Source organism: Oncorhynchus keta, chromosome 5, assembly GCF_023373465.1.
Source record: "Oncorhynchus keta strain PuntledgeMale-10-30-2019 chromosome 5, Oket_V2, whole genome shotgun sequence".
NCBI classification, from domain to species: Eukaryota; Metazoa; Chordata; class Actinopteri; order Salmoniformes; family Salmonidae; genus Oncorhynchus; species Oncorhynchus keta.
In genome coordinates, this window is record NC_068425.1 from 36,212,372 (window position 1) to 36,218,562 (window position 6,191).

The 6,191-nt window shown below is 40.2% G+C and overlaps 1 long non-coding RNA gene across 5 annotated transcripts; it reads left to right on the forward strand.

Annotated features, from left to right (window-relative positions):
- Window positions 1–2,830: 2,830 nt before the first annotated feature.
- LOC127930239 (uncharacterized) lies at window positions 2,831–5,581 on the forward strand. 5 transcript variants are annotated; one of them, XR_008137424.1, is made up of 7 exons: window positions 2,831–2,947; window positions 3,308–3,346; window positions 3,388–3,426; window positions 3,468–3,506; window positions 3,708–3,746; window positions 3,868–4,048; window positions 4,275–5,581. It is a non-coding gene; the product is annotated as an uncharacterized LOC127930239 (long non-coding RNA). The 5 variants fall into 5 exon arrangements; XR_008137421.1 differs by lacking the exons at window positions 2,831–2,947; window positions 3,308–3,346 and adding an exon at window positions 3,118–3,193; XR_008137420.1 differs by lacking the exons at window positions 2,831–2,947; window positions 3,308–3,346 and adding an exon at window positions 3,118–3,193 and having other exon boundaries at window positions 3,868–3,968.
- The last annotated feature ends 610 nt before the right edge of the window (window positions 5,582–6,191 follow it).

Here is a 6,191-nt window from a genome sequence, read left to right on the forward strand (position 1 = left end):
TATTTTTTAACAATAACAACCTGGTATTATCCTGGTTTATCTTCTTAGAACCTATTTTTTAAAATCTCCTTTAATTTCATAGACTGATTTTTTTGCTGTTTGTGCCATAATGGAAGAAATAAGAAAACAATTGATTCTAAATCAGGACCGTAGTTTCATATTGTCATGTTGTCATATTGTCATGTTGTCATATTGTCATATTGTCATATTGTCATGTTGTCATGTTGTCATATTGTCATGTTGTCATATTGTCATGTTGTCATGTTGTCATATTGTCATGTTGTCATGTTGTCATATTGTCATGTTGTCATATTGTCATGTTGTCATGTTGTCATGTTGTCATGTTGTCATATTGTCATATTGTCATATTGTCATGTTGTCATGTTGTCATGTTGTCATGTTGTCATATTGTCATGTTGTCATGTTGTCATATTGTCATGTTGTCATATTGTCATGTTGTCATGTTGTCATGTTGTCATATTGTCATATTGTCATGTTGTCATTGTCATGTTGTCATATTGTCATATTGTCATATTGTCATGTTGTCATGTTGTCATGTTGTCATGTTGTCATGTTGTCATGTTGTCATATTGTCATGTTGTCATGTTGTCATTGTCATGTTGTCATATTGTCATGTTGTCATTGTCATGTTGTCATATTGTCATGTTGTCATGTTGTCATGTTTGATTGCATTTGATTTGTGTTGAGTGTTGACTACTACTGAAGTTGTTGACTGTACAACTCTGGGGATGTGTCTCAAATGGAACGCTATAGACTAAGTAGTGCACTACTTTTTGACTAGGGCTATGTGGTCCGTATCCCCAATGTCCCTTTCATAATAATAAAGGCCCAGTTGATTTGAATGTGGTTTGAAAAGGAGTAGCCTCATTGTTTTACAGTTTTATATATATATATATATACACAGAGGGAGAGAGAGGTTTATACACTTCTCAAAACAATAAAGGGAACACTAAAATAACACATCCTAGATCTGAATGAATGAAATATTCTCATTAACTACTTTTGTCTTGACATAGTTGAATGTGCTGACAACAAAATCACACACAAATTATCAATGGAAATCAAATGTATCAACACATGGAGGTCTGGATTTGGAGTCGGACTCAAAATTAAAGTGGAAAACCACACTACAAGCTGATCCAACTTTGATGTAATGTCCTTAAAACAAGTCAAAATGAGGCTCAGTAGTGTGTGTGGCCTCCACGTGCCTGTATGACCTCCCTACAACGCCTGGGCATGCTCCTGATGAGGTGGCGGATGGTCTCCTGAGGGATCTCCTCCCAGACCTGGACTAAAGCATCCGCCAACTCCTGGACAGTCTGCAGTGCAACAGTGCAACAGTGCAGTTGGTGGATGGAGCGAGACATGATGTCCCAGATGTGCTCAATTGGATTCAGGTCTGGGGAACGGGCGGGCCAGTCCATAGCATCAATGCCTTCCTCTTGCAGGAACTGCTGACACACTCCAGCCACATGAGGTCTAGCATTGTCTTGCATTAGGAGGAACCCAGGGCCAACCGCACCAGCATATGGTCTCACAAGGGGTCTGAGGATCTCATCTCTGTACCTAATGGCAGTCAGGCTACCTCTGGCGAGCACATGGAGGGCTGTGCGGCCCCCAAAAGAAATGCCACACCACACCATGACTGACCCACCGCCAAACCAGTCATGCTGGAGGATGTTGCAGGCAGCAGAACGTTCTCCACGGCGTCTCCAGACTCTGTCACGTCTGTCACATGTACTCAGTGTGAACCTGCTTTCATCTGTGAAGAGCACAGGACGCCAGTGGCGAATTTGCCAATCTTGGTGTTCTCTGGCAAGCACAACCCCCACCTGTGGACGTCGGGCCCTCATACCACCCTCATGGAGTCTCATGGAGTCATGGATATAATCCAGGGTTTATATATATTATCTGAGATTCATATTGATGGATATAATCCAGGGTTTATATATATTATCTGAGATTCATATTGATGATGGATATAATCCAGGGTTTATATATATTATCTGAGATTCATATTGATGATGGATATAATCCAGGGTTTATATATATTATCTGAGATTCATATTGATGGATATAATCCAGGGTTTATATATATTATCTGAGATTCATATTGATGGATATAATCCAGGGTTTATATATATTATCTGAGATTCATATTGATGGATATAATCCAGGGTTTATATATATTATCTGAGATTCATATTGATGGATATAATCCAGGGTTTATATATATTATCTGAGATTCATATTGATGATGGATATAATCCAGGGTTTATATATATTATCTGAGATTCAGATTGATGATGGCTAATCCAGGGTTTATATATATTATCTGACATTCAGATTGATGATGGATATAATCCAGGGTTTATATATATTATCTGAGATTCAGATTGATGATGGATATAATCCAGGGTTTATATATGTTATCTGACATTCAGATTGATGATGGCTAATCCAGGGTTTATATATATTATCTGAGATTCATATTGATGATGGCTAATCCAGGGTTTATATATATTATCTGAGATTCATATTGATGATGGATATAATCCAGGGTTTATATATGTTATCTGAGATTCAGATTGATGATGGATATAATCCAGGGTTTATATATATTATCTGACATTCAGATTGATGATGGCTAATCCAGGGTTTATATATGTTATCTGCATCATTGTGATGATTGGTATAATCCACTAGTAAAGTATATTGAGTTTTTATCAGGCTAAAGCAGATTATTCCAATGTCATTGTTCCCATAGATGATGTATCTGTCAGTGTGTTTTATCATGGTGTCATAGTGTGTGTTTTATAGGTGTGTGTGTCTGGAGTCCTGACCAGGTGTGTGTTTTATAGGTGTGTGTGTCTGGAGTCCTGACCAGGTGTGTGTTTTATAGGTGTGTGTCTGGAGTCCTGTCATGGTGTGTGTTTTATAGTGTGTGTGTGTCTGACCAGGTGTGTGTTTTATAGGTGTGTGTCTGAGTCCTGTCAGGTGTGTGTTTTATAGGTGTGTGTGTCTGGAGTCCTGACCAGGTGTGTGTTTTATAGGTGTGTGTCTGGAGTCCATGCACATCATGGTGTCATGGTGTGTGTTTTATAGGTGTGTGTGTCTGGAGTCCTGACCAGGTGTGTGTTTTATAGGTGTGTGTGTCTGGAGTCCTGACCAGGTGTGTGTTTTATAGGTGTGTGTGTCTGTCCTGACCAGGGTGTGTTTTATAGGTGTGTGTGAGTCCTGTCATGGTGTGTGTTTTATAGGTGTGTGTGTCTCGAGTCCTGACCAGGTGTGTGTTTTATAGGTGTGTGTCTGGAGTCCTGACCAGGTGTGTGTTTTATAGGTGTGTGTGTCTCGAGTCCTGACCAGGTGTGTGTTTTATAGGTGTGTGTCTGGAGTCCTGTCATGGTGTGTGTTTTATAGGTGTGTGTGTCTCGAGTCCTGACCAGGTGTGTGTTTTATAGGTGTGTGTCTGGAGTCCTGACCAGGTGTGTGTTTTATAGGTGTGTGTGTCTCGAGTCCTGACCAGGTGTGTGTTTTATAGGTGTGTGTCTGGAGTCCTGTCATGGTGTGTGTTTTATAGGTGTGTGTGTCTCGAGTCCTGACCAGGTGTGTGTTTTATAGGTGTGTGTCTGGAGTCCTGTCATGGTGTGTGTTTTATAGGTGTGTGTGTCTGGAGTCCTGACCAGGTGTGTGTTTTATAGGTGTGTGTCTGGAGTCCTGTCATGGTGTGTGTTTTATAGGTGTGTGTGTCTCGAGTCCTGACCAGGTGTGTGTTTTATAGGTGTGTGTCTGGAGTCCTGTCATGGTGTGTGTTTTATAGGTGTGTGTGTCTCGAGTCCTGACCAGGTGTGTGTTTTATAGGTGTGTGTCTGGAGTCCTGTCATGGTGTGTGTTTTATAGGTGTGTGTGTCTCGAGTCCTGACCAGGTGTGTGTTTTATAGGTGTGTGTCTGGAGTCCTGTCATGGTGTGTGTTTTATAGGTGTGTGTGTCTCGAGTCCTGACCAGGTGTGTGTTTTATAGGTGTGTGTAACCTTGGCTCTTCCTTTCCTGTGGCGGTCCTCATGAGAGACAGTTAACACTAATGAATTTCTCCTCTGCAGCAGAGCTAACTCTGGGTCTTCCTTTCCTGTGGCGTTCCTCACGAGAGACAGTTAACTCTAATGAATTTCTCCTCTGCAGCAGAGGTAACCTTGGCTCTTCCTTTCCTCATGAGAGACAGTTAACTCTAATGAATTTCTCCTCTGCAGCAGAGGTAACCTTGGCTCTTCCTTTCCTGTGGCGTTCCTCACGAGAGACAGTTAACTCTAATGAATTTCTCCTCTGCAGCAGAGGTAACCTTGGCTCTTCCTTTCCTCATGAGAGACAGTTAACTCTAATGAATTTCTCCTCTGCAGCAGAGGTAACCTTGGCTCTTCCTTTCCTCATGAGAGACAGTTAACTCTAATGAATTTCTCCTCTGCAGCAGAGGTAACCTTGGCTCTTCCTTTCCTCATGAGAGACAGTTAACTCTAATGAATTTCTCCTCTGCAGCAGAGGTAACCTTGGCTCTTCCTTTCCTCATGAGAGACAGTTTCATCACTTTAAGGTTTTTACGACTGCACTTTTTCCCACATTGACTGACCTTCATGTCTTAATGAAATGAGAGCCTGTCATTTCTCTTTGCTTATTTGAGCTGTTCTTGCCATAATATGGACATGGTCTTTCACCAAATAAGGCAATCTGCTGTATACCACCCCCTACCATGTTACAACACAACTGATTGGCTCAAACGCCAAGGAGGAAAGAAGGAATGAAATTCCACAAATTAAGTTTTATGAAGGATTTATTTAACACTTTGTTGGTTACTACATGATTCCATATGTGTTATTTCATAGTTTTGATGTTTTCACTGTTATTCTACAATGTAGAAAATAGTAAAAAAGAAAAACCCTTGAATGAGTAGGTGTTCTAAAACTTCTGACTGGTAGTGTGTATATATATATTTGTGTGTATATATAAAACATGTATTAACAACAAATCTAACACAATATAAAAACATATCTTATAAAACAGTAAAACAAATAATTTTGGTGTGGCAGATAGCCTAGTGGTTAGAGCGTTGGGCCAGTAACTGAAAGGTTGCTGGATCGAATCCCTGAGCTGACAAGGTAAAAATCTGTAGTTCTGCCCCTGAACAAGGCAGTTAACCCACTGTTCCCTGGTAGGCCGAAATCAGAATTGAGCTGCCTGTGTCAACGCAGCCTACAAGCTTCAATATGAGGTCCTAAACCTAGTATGAAAGTGCATCCTTGTAGATATGTGGGCTAACATAGTCAAAATGTTTGCCTTGGGGAAAGTTGAGCCAATGGCAAGTTGAGCAAATTGCATTTTGTCTTCCCAGGGCAAAGCATTATCGCTGGGATATGAAGTAACAACAACCTGTGTTAAATAAAGCTAAAAATTAAACATATACAAATAAATAATAATGCTTGTGTTTGGGTAATAAATCTCTACATGGTTTTAAAAAGGTAGTGGTAATATTGAATTCAGTACAGAACGTTGTAGGCAGCTTAATTTACCCTGTCAAGAGACTACTTTTCTTGGACAAGCTATGTTTTTAAAATTGTAATGTTTACCAGAATTCTGTTTTTTTTCCAAGGATACACAATATCCTGAAATATATATCTAAAAAAATATTTGCCGGCGATACGGAAGCCTATATCGGTCCACTAATACATGACTAGTATGTATATATATATATTATTATTGTTATTTTTCAGCGGATGCTTCAGCACCACTACTTACCTCGGCTATGTGTGTGTGATTAATTCAATCAGTCATTCATTCATTGAGTATCTATATATGGGAGAACAGAGAGGTAATGAGTCATGATTTTCAAACAGGTTTGACACACATTCACACCCTCTGTCAACTGACAGTATCCCACACAAACGTGTTTGTTAAGGTTACTTCCGTGTCCTTTGTTTCAACATTTATGACGTTACTAGTATCACTACATTTCCCCATTGTTTTTGATTCCGTTTTTGTTTGAGCCAGTGCTTTAATCCATTCTATCATCTGATTAGCATTGAAGGCATTCGATTCATCTGTCCGGGACGCCCGATGAGGCGTGTTTTGCACCGGGCTGCCCCCCAGGCGTGAGCCAGGTACCACATTCAAAGCCCATGGC